The sequence below is a fragment of the Bos javanicus genome, chromosome 22 (assembly GCF_032452875.1).
Source record: "Bos javanicus breed banteng chromosome 22, ARS-OSU_banteng_1.0, whole genome shotgun sequence".
NCBI lineage: Eukaryota > Metazoa > Chordata > Mammalia > Artiodactyla > Bovidae > Bos > Bos javanicus.
The window spans coordinates 29614471-29631416 of record NC_083889.1 but is presented as its reverse complement, the minus strand read 5'-3'; the positions used below and the strand labels follow the sequence as shown (position 1 = coordinate 29631416).

The window sequence follows — 16946 nt, the reverse complement described above, 5'->3', positions numbered from 1 at the left end:
TGTTACCTATTTACCTGGTGAAGAACATCAGGATTGTTTCCAGGTTTTGCTACTATGAGTAAAGCTATTATGATCATGTATATATAGGTTTTTATGTGGGATGGATGCTCTGAAACCTGTGTTTAATTTGTACTCTAGCTCATCCATGTATTACCTTCATTGATATGACCTCCTCTCTGTTGGCCCTTCTAACGTTGAATTACTGCCCCTGGTATTTATGAAGTATCTTCAACCATTCAGAGCAAGCTGACATTGATCATGTCATTATATCTTCACAATAGTCTCAGTGAAGGGCATTTCCCCCCTTGTGATCACATTACGCTTTGCTTCCTGTTTAGGGGTCAAGTTTTAATCCTCCTTCTAAGCTGGTCTTATCTCCTTATCTGAATGTTGCTCTCTGTCAAGTGGCACTATGTCTTCTGGACTTTATGTAGTGCTGCACACTGAGCTCTGGGATGGCTATCCTCTGATGCCCACATTCATGCATTCAGTACTTGCTCGATGAGACTTACTTTGTGCCAAGTGCCAGGGATACAGTGGTACACCAGTTCTTCCTAGAGTTGTGCAGTGTGCAACCTGCTCAACCATACATAAGAAATGAATACTGGTCTTGGTCAAATTCCCATGTCACTGCTTCTCATTGCATTAAGAACTTCCGTCTGCTAGCACTGGCCTCAATCGTAATTTACAAAGTTGATTAATATCTCTTTGAAGTGAAGTGTTAATTGCTTAGTCATGTCCAACTCTTTGTGTCCCCATAGACTGTAGCCCACCAGACTCCTCCATCCATGGGATTCTCCAGGCAAGAATACTGCAATGGGTTGCCATTTCCTTCTCCAGGGGATCTTCCCAACCCAGGGATGGAACCCTTAACAGGGTATAAATCAAGAATCTATCTCGTTTTCTTTATGTTTGAATCTCAAGTATCTAGGATTATGCTTGGCTCACAATAGACACTTAGTTAATGGCTGAGCAGCTTTCACCCCTACACAGCTCTTAAGTCCATCTATAAGAGCTCTTTCCCTGTGTGTCTTTCCTGACCTAGAGTGTTTCCCCATAGCATCCTGTTATAACACATAACACATAGTGCTGCCATTTCCTGGCTTTCTGTCTCTATTCAACCCACCCACTCCCTAACACACCAAGAAAGTCAAACCTAGAGTCATGCCTGTTTTGTTCATCTTTTGTCTCCCTGTAACTTGCCTGGTCCCCAGCTGGTGGTTATGAAGTAGGTACTGAATGAAGGAGAGGAGAGGGTTCTGCTGGTCTGCCCCAAGACTAGGAGATGAGAAGGAAGATGGCATGGCGTAGGGGCTTCTCACCCAGAGACCCTCACACTAAGCAGGCTGGCTCCCAGCTCACTCCACAGGGCCAAAGCCCCTGTTGTGTCAGCAATTACTCTAAGTTACCAAGCCACTTCTCACTCAAATCCCACTGGCTGATCAGAGAATGAATTTAGGGCATTGTCTTCCAAAGAATATCTTTATTCTGTCCCTGGCAATTTCCTACAATGTGTCCCCCTAACAAGCCTTGATACCAGAAGCTGAAGGCAGACTGGTGCCCAGAATGGATTGAACTTGCAATCCTGGGCAGCCCTTGAACCCACGTTCCCAGCCTCACAGTCAGATCCCTGCAGAATAATAAGACTCACAAATCTTTTGTCTGCAAAATTATCTTCTTGTAACACTGGAAGCTGTTACCATGGAAATAAAATAGCCTATTAGCCCAAATCTACCAAAATATGGGAGAGGCCCGGCTGCCTTTCTGAGGCCCTTCATTAATAAGGAGAAAAGCAGATTAACCTTTAAGAGAATTGACAAGAATGGCCATGACTTGCTGGATTATGATTTTCATGTTGAGTTTATCTGGGCTAATATCTCAGCCTGGAGCAGCCATGCTGGGTGAATAAAGACAAAGCTCAGTGTGAAGATTCAGATGCCTGCCTGGTCTGGTCTGTTGATCTTGGCCACCCCGGATGGCTTCTGGCCCATGGACTCCTAGAGAAGGCTCCTTCCCTGACTGGTCCACTGGAAGGAGAGCAATTTTCCTGTCCCCTGTGGAGCAGCTGCCGAGAAAGGCAGGGAACTGCAGAGGGCTCCTAGCGCATAGCCAAGATGCCAAACAGGAGCCAGAGACAGATGGAGCTGAACCCAGTCTATCCTAGTCTGCCTCCTCTCCTCAAGGGTACCCAGTGCTGAATCCCAGACACACAGGTTTCTGGGAAAGTCCTCCCACATGGGCTCTGCCTCTTCCTGTGACCAGGCACAGAACTTCGGAGTGCCCAGTAAGGGGACTTGGCAGCCCCAGCAGCCCTGGGCATCCCAGTGTCTGATATACAACAGAGATCCGATCCTTGCACAACTCTCTGCTCCCACACTTGGCCAACAAGAGCTGTCAGCATCTTAACCACAGGCAGGTGGGAAGTGCCAGTGTCTTGACAGGTGTCAAGAGGGACTCGCTTTATCCTCAGGAAACTGACAAGAGCCAAAAGAAACTTGGGTTGCTTGACAAGAGTTCACAGATTTCTGGGGATTTTTTTCTTTTTTGGTCATCCTGCTTTTGGTTCCAAATTAAATGAAGAAAGGGAGGGAAAGAGTCCTGGTAAACGTCAGCCTCATTATTAAAGGCTCCGCTGCCTGAGGGACAGCATTACATTCTTTCCTTGCCTCCGGTTACTGACACCAGGAAACAGAAGATCCCTATTAACCTCAGGGGTGGCCTGTGGTCAGAGACAGGAGGTGTGAAAAAGGGAGAGGTCAGCTCTTCATCTCCATTCAGACTGTGAGCTGATCAGGAAGTTCTCTCTGAATGACCCCTGTTTGTCAGTCTAGGCTAAGTGCTGTAACAAACGAGCCCCAAGTCTCAGCAGCTTCAGACAATAGTGGGTTAACTTCTCACTCCTCTCCAGGCCACACAGCTTTTAGAAGCCTGGATCCTTTCTATCTGGTGGCCCTACCATTTCCTAGGACTTTGAGGTGCCTCACTGGATCCTAGCATCTGGCTGGGAGTTGAGGGAGAAACAGGGTGGAGGACCTGGGGATGTTTTAGAGACATCCTGCCTCTTGCTCTCACTCTGTTAACCAGAACAAGACACAGGCCCTGACACTAGAAATAAGAGGGGTGAAATAAAGTGCCAAGGCAGGAGAGAAACCTCAGCTATGGGAGAGCAGCAAGCGCTTAAATACAAATGCCGAGTCTACAGTTGAGAATAACTGATGCTCACTACCCTGTATTCACCATAGAGATTCTGAATGTAAGGGGTTGGGGTGGGGGCAGGGGTGGGAGGCAGTGCCTAGTAATGATACAGCCCGACATTGCTCAAGGCATATGTTGAGAGCGACTCAAGTCCTACAATGTGCTTCTCAGAAACTGGTTTCCTTGAATAGATATGTTTGGGAAATAATGAAAAAGACATATTCCTTCTGGGCATTCACACCTGACAGTAGCCTATGAAAGGCTCTGATAAGTTCTGCATTAAAAAAAAAAAATCTTAATTTAAAGCATTTCCCACATATATTTGACTGGAGACCCTCAATTTTGGGGGGACAAAAATCTAATAATATTTTTCAGCAATGTTTTAAGGGGCATAATTTGAGGGGAAAAAATAAGACCTAACCCAATCTCTTTTTTTTTTTTTTAACAACAAAACAAAACACACACTTGAAGCTCAGAATGAGGACTTGACTTCCTCAAGATCAAAGAGCTTGTGAGGAAGTTACAGGCCTGCACCAGATCCTACGGAATGTGCACATTTCTCTAAACATCTCAGCTGGGATCATCATCCCCTGGAGCATGCGGTGAGTAACTATATGCCAAGTTATAGCATCGCACAGCTTGGGCAGGGGGGCGACTTTCTTTATTCATTTAGAAAATAAGTGAAAAAATTCTACCTCATTTTTCTCACCTGTAAAATGGGGATAATGGGAATAACAGGAAGGGGTGAATTGCTTTAGATGGGAGGGAAGACTCTCTGAGAAGGTGATACATGAGCTAAGACCAGAAAAATGAGAGGATCATACTATTGCAAAACAAAAAAAGAGCCCCAGAATGAGTCTTAAGAGGACAGGGTAGGGGGGTCCCTGGAGAAAGAGAACCAAGCATGGCTTTCTTGACATAGGAGAAGCCATTTTTGGCCTTAACCATTTTGTGATCTAACCCTGCTTGCCCTTGAAGAGGTCTCAGTAATTAATGGTCGTAAGGGAAGTGAAATGGAGAAACAAAGGAAAAGCAGTCAAGAAACAACATTTCAGCAATAAAACAGTCCTCAAAGGATATACATAACTATATGACACGTATTTTTGAGTTCTACAGGAACTAAGGTCCATAACCAGGTGGACGATGGCATATTGACCTTCTCTAAATCTCATGGCTTCAATCAACTAAAGCTTAGACTCTGTCAACCTTTGCCCCAATTCTATGCTGAATTCTCTTCTGCTGAGGCCCCTCCATGGATATTCATGTACCCATAGCTTAAAGGTCCCCAATTTTACTGTTCGGGGAGACACTGCATCAGGAAAAATCCCCAGTGTCTGACTTGCTACATGTAAAAAATTCTTCCTTCTCCTGATCTTTGGTTTGGTTGTATCTTCTGGCTCAACACTCATCAAGAGTTAAACTCAATTTTTGTGTAACACAGGCATGGCACATAGGCACAGAGCAAAAATGCTCAGTAGAGCTTAGTCAAATGAATGAAAAGATAAATGAGTGTGTTGTGAATCAGCATATAGTGTAATTAGGGTTCTTACAACAAGTTCAATTTGTGAGTTTTCCCAAAACCACCCAACAATTCTCTGAGGTCCTACAATTTAAATCTTGATACTACCTGGAAAGAGCATCAGATCCCACAGATTAAGGGTTCAGTTCCATGGGACTGCCCCCTCTGGCCCCACTTCAGAGGCCCATTGCTATTGCTGCTGCTGCTGCTGCTGCTGCGTCGCTTCAGTCGTGTCCAACTCTGTGCAACCCCATAGACGGCAGCCCATCAGGCTCCCCCGTTCCTGGGATTCTCCAGGCAAGAACACTGGAGTGTGTTGCCATTTCCTCCTCCAATGCATGAAAGTGAAAAGTGAAAGTGAAGTCTCTCAGTCGTGTCCAACTCTTAGCGACCACATGGACTGCCCCACCAGGCTCCTCTGTCCATGGGATTTTCCAGGCAAGAGGCCAATTGCAAATCCAGGTTATCATCTGTGGGATTTTGACCAACCAGCTAAAGGTGAGAGGTCCAACCATTCTCTACTTCTACAGACTGGAGATTCCAATGACCCCTTCCATGGGTTCCATTAATTTTCTAAGGTAGCTTAGAGAAACATTTTATCTTCTAGGTCATGCATTTATTATAAAAGGATATGACTCAGAAGCAGCCAGATGGACAAAGCACGCCACCCTCCCAGCACCTCCATGTAGTCATCAACCCAGAAGCTCTGCAAACCTAGCCCTTTCTGGGGTTTTATGGTGCCTTCATTACATAGACAAGTTTGGTTAGATCACTGACCATTGGTGACTCAACTCAGTCTCCAGCTCCTCTCACCTCCCTTGAGTTCTAGTCCTCTAATCACTGGCTGACTCCCCTGGCAACCAACTCCCCATTCACCCATTCTGAGGCACCTCCACAAAGTCACCTAATTAATATAACAAAAGACATCTTTATAGATCTCAGCATAGGAAATTCCAAGAATCTTAGGAGCTCTATGATAAGAAAAGGCATGAAGACCAAATATAAATTTCTTATTATAAATCACAATATCAGAGTAACACTGCAATTTTCAGATAAAACACTTCAAAGATACATCACCTTGGCACCCTCAAAACACAGTATATGTTTTCTGTTTCCACTACTCTCTGCTGGTAGGATTAATTTGGGAAGAATATTCAAGATACTTGGGCACTACTGACATTTGATCAGATGATTTGTCCTGTGCATGAAGGATGTCCAGCCTCTATCTACCAAATTGTCCACCCCCATGCCCTATTTGTAACAACCAAAAATGTCCCCTGGGAGGCAAAGTCACCTTCAGGGGAGAACCACTGCTGGGGATAGTCAAGCTCTTACATTGGAAAGATAGGAAATGTGGACCATAACATTATCAAACCTTTTCTTTTTCTCCCTGCTCACCCCTGTGGGCTCCCCAACCAGTATTGTGGGAAAGATATGTCCACACAGCATCACTTAGCATGGAACCAGCTTTCCAATCAGAGCAGGCACCGATGAACCATTTCTGTACTTCTGTCTCCTCCTTCCCATGCCCCAGGAAATTCCAAGTTAATTTCCAGCCATCTTGTTACAACCTCTCAAGAGAAGGAAGCAAAGTTTCCTGATTTTGCATTCCAGCAGCACTGCAACCTGAACCCTTTGTGTTTTTGACATTCTGTTTCTGATTTCCATGCTGAGCTGAGAGTAGGGAATAAATACTTCCTTGAAAGCCCTGTGTATTCCGCTGAAAATCAGCCAACAGGCTTTGAAGAAGAGAGCAGGGGTCCAGGGACTTGCTGGGAGAATATACCAGACTGGTCACTGGAAAGAGAAAGAGAAAGAGAGAGAGGGCAAGCTATGTGCAGGTCCTAACACGCAGCTCCTCACTCGCCGGTGTCTCTGCCAAGGCACTTGAACTGAGGCTTAGTTCCCTCACATGTAAAAGGAACATGATGCTGCTACTACCAGTGACTACTGTTTACTTACTGCCCTGAGCACTGCAGCCTAATAATTCTTGTCCAGATCACAGAGTCATGGTGAGAGGTATATCAAAGAGATTTAAGGGCTTTGTCAACAGTAAAGTGCTTTACAAACTCCAGGTCCAATTAGAATTGCCACCTACTTCAGATATTTATACCTGCAACTGAACAAACTTCCAGGAGACAAAAGAGCAGAGCAGGTAAGAACCCAAGTTTCAGAGGTAACCAATCCTGACATCAAATCCCTAATGGACCACACTAGCTGTGTGACACTGGGCCTCTTATTCAACCTTTCTGTGCATTTAGTGTTCTCATCTGAAAAAATTGAAGCTAAATGGGATTTTAAACAGAACTTAATTTGATCCTCATTTACAGCACTTAGGCCTGCTGCTTAGTGAGTCTAGACCATGACTGCAGAGAACCTGTGTACTGAGGAGGGATCTTTATGGAGAAGAGCAGAAAGATGGGGTACAGAGGGAATGGAGTTGGAGGGATTAGGGAGCCTCAATCTGTGAGTGGAGGGGAAAAAGGCCCAGGTCATGGCATTGATTCTGACATATTCTGACTCAGAAGGAAAGGCATAGTAAGACTGGGGCTTTGAATATGTTATGCCAGGCGTGAACAAGTGGGAGAATCTTGCCAATAACTCTTGTTGAACTCTGCATCTGTCTCTGCTGCCAGGACAGGCGACTTGCCCATGTTACCCCATTTGTGCCCCTCCCAGGGGAGGCTGAGGCTAATCCTTGGACTTTTTCTTGTGTTAAGTCAGCCCCCAGGCCTGCGCACACGCACAACACATACCAGCTACAGAGATCTCAACTTTAGCCCAGCTGGGCTTCCTGGCATGTTGCCCACCCACCAGAAAAGGCCGAGCAGGATGAAGGCAGATGGCGGGTGCACTTCTGAGAAGGGCCTTCAAGCCTCTGACAATAAGAGAACAGAGATAGTCCTTCTGGCAGACACTGACCCTCTGAATCAAAGCCCCCTCTGGCTTTGTGCTTCTGGGTGGGTCTTTCCTGAACTTTCCCCTCTAATGTTATTGTGGTTACTCTCTGCTAGGTTTCTGACTCTTGCTTTTCAGTTTGGATTTCCCCAGAGTGCTCTCTGCCATGAAGCCCTTTTCCTAGACTCAGTCCCTGAGGCAAAGATTTGAGTACAGTTTGTTTGGGAGGGGGCACCAGGGTTGCGGGGAGGCAGTGAATAGGGAAAGGGAGAGGAGCAGATAGGGGGCATCATCAAGGAACCTCCTTTGGGGGCTCATTCCTCGGGCGAGCCCTGGGAGATGATGGAGATAATGCCTCAAGTTCTCTCACCGGAGTGTGCAGAGCTGGGTGTGGTCTATTCATTCATACTGGTGGAGGGTGTGTCTTAGTCCATCCAGGCTGCTATTATTAAAAATACCATAGAATGGGTGGTTGATAAACAATGGAAAATTATTTCTCAGGATTTTGGAGGCTGGGAAGTCCAAGATCAAGGTACTAGAAGATTCGGTATCTGGTGAGAGCCTACTTCCTGGGCCATAGACGGCTGTTCTCACTGTGTCCTCCTGCGGGGGAAGGGATGAGGGAGCTCTCTAGGGCCTCTTTCATAAGGGCACTAATCCCATCCATGAGGGCTGTGCTCTCTCTTACGGTCTAATCACGTCCCAGAGGCTTCCACCTCCTAATACCATCACCGTGGGGGTTAGGATTTCAACATATGAACGTTAGGGAGGCACATTCAGCCCACAGCAGTCTGTCCTGCCCAGAATCTCTGTCCTAAAAGGAGAACACACATGAGCAGAGCCCCAGTATCATTTGGGAGCCGCCTTCACAGATAGAGATGAGTGCTGATGGCATCTGGTGGGACCCCATTGCTGTCTCCCTCATTCCTCCCCGCCCCGCCGCCCACCAATTTCTGATTCTTCGGGCCCTTGACAGCACTGGCGATGTGGGGAAAGGGAGAGGTTGGAGATCCCAACCTTTACCACAGCCTCCCAGAGGGGCAACCACATTGAAGCTGTCAAAATATGGATGGGACTCTAAAAAAGAAAAAAAACGTGGACTTCACTAGGGAAATTGGAAAACATCAGTCACAGTTCTGTTTATTCAGTGCCTCTTTAACCATGGCAAATTCTTCATCAGGAGAGAAAATTAAAACAAAGTAAAACCATGAGCACTCTCTCCTGGGAGAGGTTCAGGGCTCATTTCTCTGTTCCTAGTTAGCCCCCTCAAATGCTAATATTGAAAGTGTTTTTAAAGTCTTATTTGTTTGTTTGTTTCAGTATTAAAGATTCCCCCTCCTGTTCCCCTGAGACTGGAAGGCTGGGCTGGGAAGAAGAGGAACTCTGCTCCTCAGTGTTCTCAGTGGATGATCTCCCCTAGCTGATAGAAAGCCATGTTCCCAGAGGGTCTTAGGAAGTCTTGACTCTCTGCCACCTGGGCACAGAAGCTTGCTACCTATATTTCCTTGGGCAGATGGCTAATTCCATTGAACCTTAGTTTCTTTGTCTTTAAAGTGCTGGTATTTATAGGACCCACCTCTGGGGTGACTGTGAGGATTCAGTAAGATGATACAGGCCCACGCAGGGCACCGTGCATGCAAAGAGCCCTGTCCTGGAGGCTCAGGGATGTACGTTTACCATCCATTCTTTTCCTTCTTCTGGTTTTAGTCCACTGAGTCTCACTCAGTGCTGGTGATCAGCTCTCCTAATAGGACTATCAAATCTCTGTGCAAATAAAACTGTGGTGGTCTGCCTATGATCCCTAGCATGCTGGACTCAAAAGGGGGACCCTGCAGGGAGACTGGCCACATTTTCCCAGGAGTCAAGAGAAAAGAGATGATTCTCAATCAAGTGAAACTGTCCCTTGGGATCTGGCTTTATCCTCACAATGATCCCAACACTGGGGACTCAGTGTTAAGAGAAACATAGAGAAAGGAAAGACAGGTAATTCCAAAAGAGAAGGTCATTGCTTAGACCACATCTGCACTATTCTATTTCCTCCTGGATGTTACACTTGGAGGGATGTTGGCACACGATATATTTTTTAAATATACAGATGTATTTCTGGGCCATATAGAATGTGACATGGAGGCAGAATGTGTACACAGAAAGGTAGGAGTATGTCAGGCAAAGAAATGAGTTAAATTCCTAAAACATCTAATGCAAGGAGTTCAGTAAATACTAATGAAATCAAACTAATGAGAATATTAACCACAAGGCTGTGCATATTGGATCAGACCATTTGGCTGTGCATAATCATATTTTAGTAGCAGGTAACAGCTCAAGATCTCAGGAATATTAAGCCCAAAATGAAGGGAGAAATTCCCTACTGATATCTTAAACCACAGGGCTGGCAGAGATCGGCAGTGGGGAAATTACCCCTGTCTTCCTGCTCCCCCAGTGCCACCAGCATCTGGTGCCCTGCTCCTGGGACTTCAGTTTTCCTGTCTAGAGCAGCTGTCTCACGGGACTGGGAATTTAGCAGGCTCCTGCTCATTCGTAATTCTATTTGCTTTGGCCAAGACATCAGAACAGGGGTGTTAGATGTGGTCCCTGTTTGAATGTGGCTCACATGGAAGACTGATTAGGGAATCTGAGCCGTTTGTGGTCATGAATATTCAGGACAGAGAGTAAAAACAAACAGGGTTTGTGGGGCATGAAATTGAAGACAAACAAATATTCCAGCAGAGTAACAGGACTGGAGCCCAGGGATGGTGACCGTCACTTCCCCAAGGGAACTCCCATGGATGCCCTAGTGACACGGACTCTGGGAGTTCAAGGGCGAGGTTGTCTGTCTTGTTTGCTGCTGTATTCCCAGGGCACAGCATAGAGCTAGCACTCAGTGAGCAATCAGCTGTTGCATAAAGAAAAGAAAGGACCAGAGCTTAGAAACCCCAAACCCCTTTCCTTAGATGTTTTGTTTGCCATAAACAAGATTTTTAACACTTTTTTAAGTGCTATGGTAAGCAGAAACCTAAACATGGCCCTACCCCCAAGAGGCCCACCCCTGTTATTCCATCAAACAGGAATCTGAAAATATTTTGTAGATGGAATTAACTTTAATTCCCAAGTCAGTGGCCTAATTAAGGCAAGTATCTGGATGGACCCAACCCAAACAAGTGAGCTCTTTAAAAGCTAAGAGCTTTCTCTGGCTGCAGCAGAAGGGAAGTAGAGAGATTCAAAGCACAAGAAGGATTTCACAGGCTGTTTTTCACTTTGAAGTGGACTGGGTTATGTTTAACCACCCAAGAACAGCTTCAAGAGGCTAAGATACCCCCAGGCCTATACCCAGCAGGGAAAGGGGCATCCAGCTGTACACCCACAAGGAACCAAGTTCTGCCAACAATGTGAATGAGCTTAGAAGCTGATTCTTCCCTGGAGCCTTGAAATAAGAGCCAGCCTACTTGTCACCTTACTTCTGACCCTAAGCAAAGAGCTCAATTAAGTTGACATCAACTTCTGAGCTATACAATGGTGAACTAATAAAAAGGTGCAATTTTAAGCCCCTAAATTTGCAGTTAACTTGTTATACATCAATAGAAAAGTAATACAAGTATGAACCTGCAGAATCTAATAGTTTCTTTTCTGACCAGCCATAGAGCATGGTGGTTAGGAACGTGGATTATGACTTGGAGCCACATTGCCTATTTCAAATCTTAGCTCTGCCATTGTCCCAGGGGAAAGATCTGAGCAAGTTGTTTAATCTCCCTGGGCTTCAGTTTCTTCATGTGTAGAATAGGGGTGATAATAATAATATCTTCGTCCTGGTGCCATGGAGAACCAAATACTGTAAAATATGTACAGTTCTGAGAGTAATGTGTGGTACATTGTACATATTTTATCAGCCCTGTGATTAGTACTATTTAAAAAAAATAAAGGTTTCTAGAATCTCCCCTCAAGGCCCAGGACCTGGGAAAGCTGAGCCATAGACCCACATGACAACCATCAGCTGAAACTGCCCCCTTCTTCTGGTTTTCTCATATGCATTCCTCTTGGCACCGTTATGCTTCCTGCTGGCCCCTGTAGGCATTTGGGTTTGCAATCTCTGATCCAGGATTGATTAGCTGGAGAGTCAAGCAAAACCTCAATTCTGACCTTCACCTATGAAAACAAGCCAAGATCTTTATTCATTAGCTGAGCGGATATAGTCTTCTCTGAAGCCCTCCTTAATTTTTCTTTGGAAGGATTTAGAAGCTGGCTGGAGTATGGCTTGAAGAGAAACGTGCAAGGACTCTTGCGGGTCTTTGAACTGAAGATCCCAACGGACGGAGGAGAAGTGGCTCAGAAGGGCTCTTGAGCATCTAATCCATTTGCGGCTGTCACTGCCTCCTGGCTTTATAAAATAAAGGACAACATGAAGCCTGTGAAAGATGCCATCCATCCTTCTGGTGGCCCCAAAGTCCAAGCCCACTAGACTCTGCGAATTGTAAGTGCTGGCCACTCAAGAGCCCTCATGCCTCTCTCTTCTGTTGTCCTAAATGATCCCTTGGCTCTGGATCCTTGCCAAGAACCCGGAGCACAATGCCACTTCAAGCCCAAAGTCATCTCCCTGTCTCAGCTCCAATTAGCTCAGAGCTTTTGGGAAGCTGTGTGTGAGAGCAGCAGGGCAAGCAAAGTGCTGTCCAGCTGGCGGGCAGATGGACAGAAAGAGGGCCAACTCTTGTTTTTAATCTAAAAAAGAGCCCAGGGTAGGGAACTCAGGCAGCTCCCCTCCTGTCTCTGAATGGTAATCTCTTGGGGCCATGAGAAAATGTTTCACTGCAACAGTACCTGAGTTTTCCTCTTTAGACCCTATGACCTTCCCAGGCTGTGCAAATGGACTATTGACAACAACTCTTCACTGTCTGTTATTCAGTCTCCCTTTGAAGCAAAAGCAGAGGGTTTGACCAGTTGGCTACACACAACTCTCTCTCTCTCTCTCTCTCTCTCTCTCTCTCTCTCTCTCTCTCTCTTTGTCAAACTTGTTTCTAGAACTCAAGTCTGTGTGAGGTACAAGAATGTCTTGAAATATTAGAATCATCTAATATTCTATTATTGTATGATGTATCTAATCTTCCTTGCTCATTCCTCTTAGGATTTCACTTTTTTCCCCCATAGAGTCTTGCTATTTGAAGTGACCATCTTGGGCCTTACTTATTGGTATCACTCTTGATGTTTGTTAGAAAGGTTGTCTCAGACCTGCCACAGACCTACTGAATCAGAAACTGTAGTTGAACAAGATCCCCAGGGGACTGACAGGCACGTTCAAGTTTGAAAAGCAATCCTTAGCCTAGCCATTTTTCTCCCTAGTTTGGGCAGATACACGGAATCACCCACTGCTTCGGGAATAAGCAATGCTATGGAATCAGAAAATAAAGTGGGAGAAGGGAGGTTTCTGACTATTGAGTTCAAAACATCTACGGGTTTAAATTTAAAGCAGTATTTCCATGTATACTTATAGAACACATTTTTGTCCCCAATGCCATAAACGTTAAAAGATTCCACCCCTGGAGGAAAGAGGGAGAAGGAGAACCATGGAGACAGCAGCTAAGTGAGATCAAGAAACTCTGGGTCTCTGGGAGTTCCACCATCCATTCCAATGCCAGGGAGCCACATGGCAGCCCAGTCAGTTGTCCTTCTCATGGCCACCTGCTGGGGAACACTCATGGGCAGGTTGCCACACAATCATACAGGAGGAAGACAGCTCTTCTTTGACCAGAGAATTTGCTTCAGTCCCTGAGACCCTTGGTGATCCCTAGCACCTTGGGAATGGAGTGGGAGCCATAGACACATAAGAGGTAATGTGACCTGGAAGAAAAGCTTCACTAAGACCAAGATGGCACTAGTCGATCCAGCGGTCAATCCCTCATTAAATCAGGGATAGTAAACCAACTCACCCTACACTTCTGATCTGGTTTCCTCCTGCAGGCCCATCATGGAGGAGGAGGCCCTGAAGTTTCCAACTTTATCCTTCAAGGGAAGAAGTAGAAACAATGAAGTGGACTTATAGCATAACAGACCATCAGAGCTGAGAAAGAACTCAGAGTTCACAAAATAGAACCATCTCTTCCTTCTACCTGTTCATTTATCCATCTACCCTTCCAATGATTGGACAAACATTTATTGTCTCCCACAAGTCAGGGATCATGCTAGGCACTGGGAGATTCAACACTATGCAAAACCAGACCCAGACCTTGTCCTCAGGGAGCTGATTTTCTAGTAAAAAGATGTCACTAAACACCTAAGAGAAACTATTAGATGTGGTTCATTCAAGGGCATGCGGATGGTGATAGAGTTTGAGTTCTCAGAGGGAGTTTAGAGAAGACCTTCTCGGGAAAACGGAGTGAAACCAGCTTGTGAGAAGGGACAGGTAAGCCTAGATAGAAGCCATGAAACTGCCTTCCAGCTTCTCTTAGAAGACTGGGCCCAAGCTGAATCTGTGACAGGAGTAATGCTTTGCCAGCACAGAAGTCTGGGTGTGGCTAAGTCATCCACTTTCTAATTTATGTTGGTGGAACCCTGCCCTGTTGGTTTGTTTCATTCAGCCATTCACCAGGTCCTGTGAAGAAAGGAAATGGAGGATCCCTGAGCCTTGGAAAAGTGTGAAGAACTTCTTCAAGAGATAAATGGGGAAAAGGATGCTTCTCTTTCAAAGTCACTTTGCGAGCAACAGCTAACAGTTTTTTTAAGGCTTTGCTTTATGCCAAGCACCAAGCTAAACCCTATTTGCAACATCTATAATCTTTGCAACAACTCTATGAGTTGGGTTCTATCGTTTATCCCATTTTATGGATGCATACACTGAGGCTTGGACAGGTTAAAGGACTTGCCCAAGGTCACAGAACTGATAACAGGTAGGGGTGGGATCTGATTGCCAGGCTTTACCTGTGATAGGAAACATGATGTCAAATTACTACGTGACATCCATCTCATCCAGAGCTGGCTTCAAGGGCATTCAAGTACTGCAGTCACACAATGCCACCCTGAGAGGTGCCCTGCCCTGAGCCATATAATGCTTAATAGTCACCATCTTGAGAGTGCTGACAATTACATGTGTAATCACATGGGGTTTTGTGTGTATGTGTGTGTGTGAGTTGCTCAGTTGTGTCTGACTCTTTGCAATCCCATGGATTGCAGCCCACCGTGCTCCTGTGTTCATGGTATTCTCCATGCAAGAATACTGAAGTGAGTAGCCATTTCCCTCTCCAGGGGATCTTCCCAACCCAGGGGTCAAAACTGAGTCTCCTGTACTGCAGGCAGATTCTTTACCATCTGAGCCACCAGGGAAGCCCTCGGGGTCTTATATGTCAGTTCTAATAGGACCGTGGGGCACCTGTGGTCCTGCCTCCTGCTGCGTCTCCACCTCTCTGTCTCCCTAGGACAAGTACTCTGCTGCCTGGCTCTTTACTCTGTGATACCCCAGACCTGCTTGGCCTCCCCCTCCCCACCACTGCCCAGTGATTATAGCCACCCCACCACCTGGCTCCCTGACCCCACTCCCCCAAGTAATCCATGCTGCCCTTTTTCCTGACAGAAGCTTAGAGGGGTACATGGGAATGTAAGGAGATAGGATAGGTGGTCCCCAGAGAAAGAGAACCAGTCACAGCATTCTTGACATAAAAGAAGCCATTTCTGACCTAAGCCATTTTGTGAAATAACCCTGCAAGCAGTGCTCATCCTTGTCTCATAATTAATTATCTTAAGGGAACATTGAGTGCAGAAACATTGTCTGCAAGAGAAGTAACAATAGCAAAGATAATATATCCATTGTAAAGACTCCCAGTTCTGAGTCAAGGGTAAAGATCAGCCTGAAGTATTCAATGACCAGATCACCTAGAACCCAAGGTGATTATTGACTTTTTCTGGCTCTTAGGACTTTAGTCATCTAAGACTTGGACTATGTCTACTGCCCAAGCCCCTTCATGAATACGCATGCACCCTTAGCTTGAAACTTCCCCAATTTTGCTGGGGAGACAACTACTTTGAGAAAGTTCCCTGGTACTCTCCTTACTTGCTGCAAGTAATAAATCCTTTCTTCTCCAGATCTTTGGCTTCGTTGTGTCCTTTGGCTCAAAACACACCAAGAGGAGAGCTCAGTTTTCTGGTAACAGGAAAAGTCAAGCCTGGGGAGCACTTCAGGGCAGGGCAGGATGCAGCAGTGCCATGGCATGTCTGATATAGGCATCTTGGCAGGGCCCAGTCTCCTACCCACCCACATTCACACTGGATGTGTCCCAGCATGTGATTGCCTATCCTCTGTAGGTTGAGAACTGACTCCTTTGTCCCTGGCTGGGGCATAGGCCATAGGTCTGGTGGCTGCTAGGAGAGGATACGAGGTAGAGGGAGGGGGTGTGGGAATGAATGCTCGCATGTGCTAAGTGGCACATCCCAGGTACCCGAGATGGTCTGCACTGGCCTCCCTGCCCAAAGGAGTGGGACATTAAATAGGAAATAGAAACATAGGGGAAGATAGCCAGAGAGAGATACCAAGATAGAGATAGACTGTGGAAGGTGCTTCAATAGCTCCTATTTCTTGAATTTTGAACAAGGGCCCTGCATTTTCATGTTGCACCAGACCTCACAGATAATGTAGTGTGGACAGACTTTCAAGGTGAGTGGATGTTAAAAGGAGCCGCTGCCATTAAACCTCACTGCTCCAGTTTGGAACACCTACACACATTGCATCTGTCTTGCTTCTTTGAGTTTATTCCCTATTATTGCACTTAGTTTTACTGCCCATGTTCACGTGCTTGCCATGCTGAGCCTGTCACACAGAATGTTGCATTCATCTCCATAATGCCCCTGTAACTACACCCATTTTTCTTAGGAGAAGACTGAGGCTTGAGAAGCTAAAATATTAGTACAGTGACCAGGAAGATCTTTCTGCTGACTCTTTGTAGACTGGCCTTGCCTGTAGTCCCCAACTTGATAAAATAGCCTTTTTTCTCATTTCCTTCTCACTTCATGGAAGCTAAGATTAATGGATTTTCAAGCATCCTTCTTAATGTATTTCTGAGGTGCCCAGGATCTGCTCTGGACAAGCTTCCTGGAGCTGAAAAGACTGGTGGTTGGTTCTGAGAAATGCTTTTCTGAAAGAGGAGATACTGGGAACATGCAAAAGCAGCTATCTAAGGAATAGATGGCTCGGGCAAGACATTTCAAATACCACCTCCCCATGCTGCCAACAGGCAGTGACTTATGCCCAACTGCCCGGTTATTTACCAAGGGAAGCCTGTGGCAGGTCTGCACACTGGGGACTTTCTTCTGCAGGCCTTTCATTGCCAAGAGACACCCCGAGAATGTAGAGGTTACGAGC

At 45.9% G+C, this 16946-nt stretch overlaps 1 long non-coding RNA gene across 1 annotated transcript; it reads left to right on the top strand.

Moving 5' to 3' along the window:
• The first annotated feature begins 3710 nt into the window (after positions 1-3710).
• LOC133235217 (uncharacterized) lies at positions 3711-13875 on the top strand. The gene is made up of 3 exons (XR_009732483.1): positions 3711-3797; positions 11836-12077; positions 13559-13875. It is a non-coding gene; the product is annotated as an uncharacterized LOC133235217 (long non-coding RNA).
• Positions 13876-16946: the final 3071 nt, after the last annotated feature.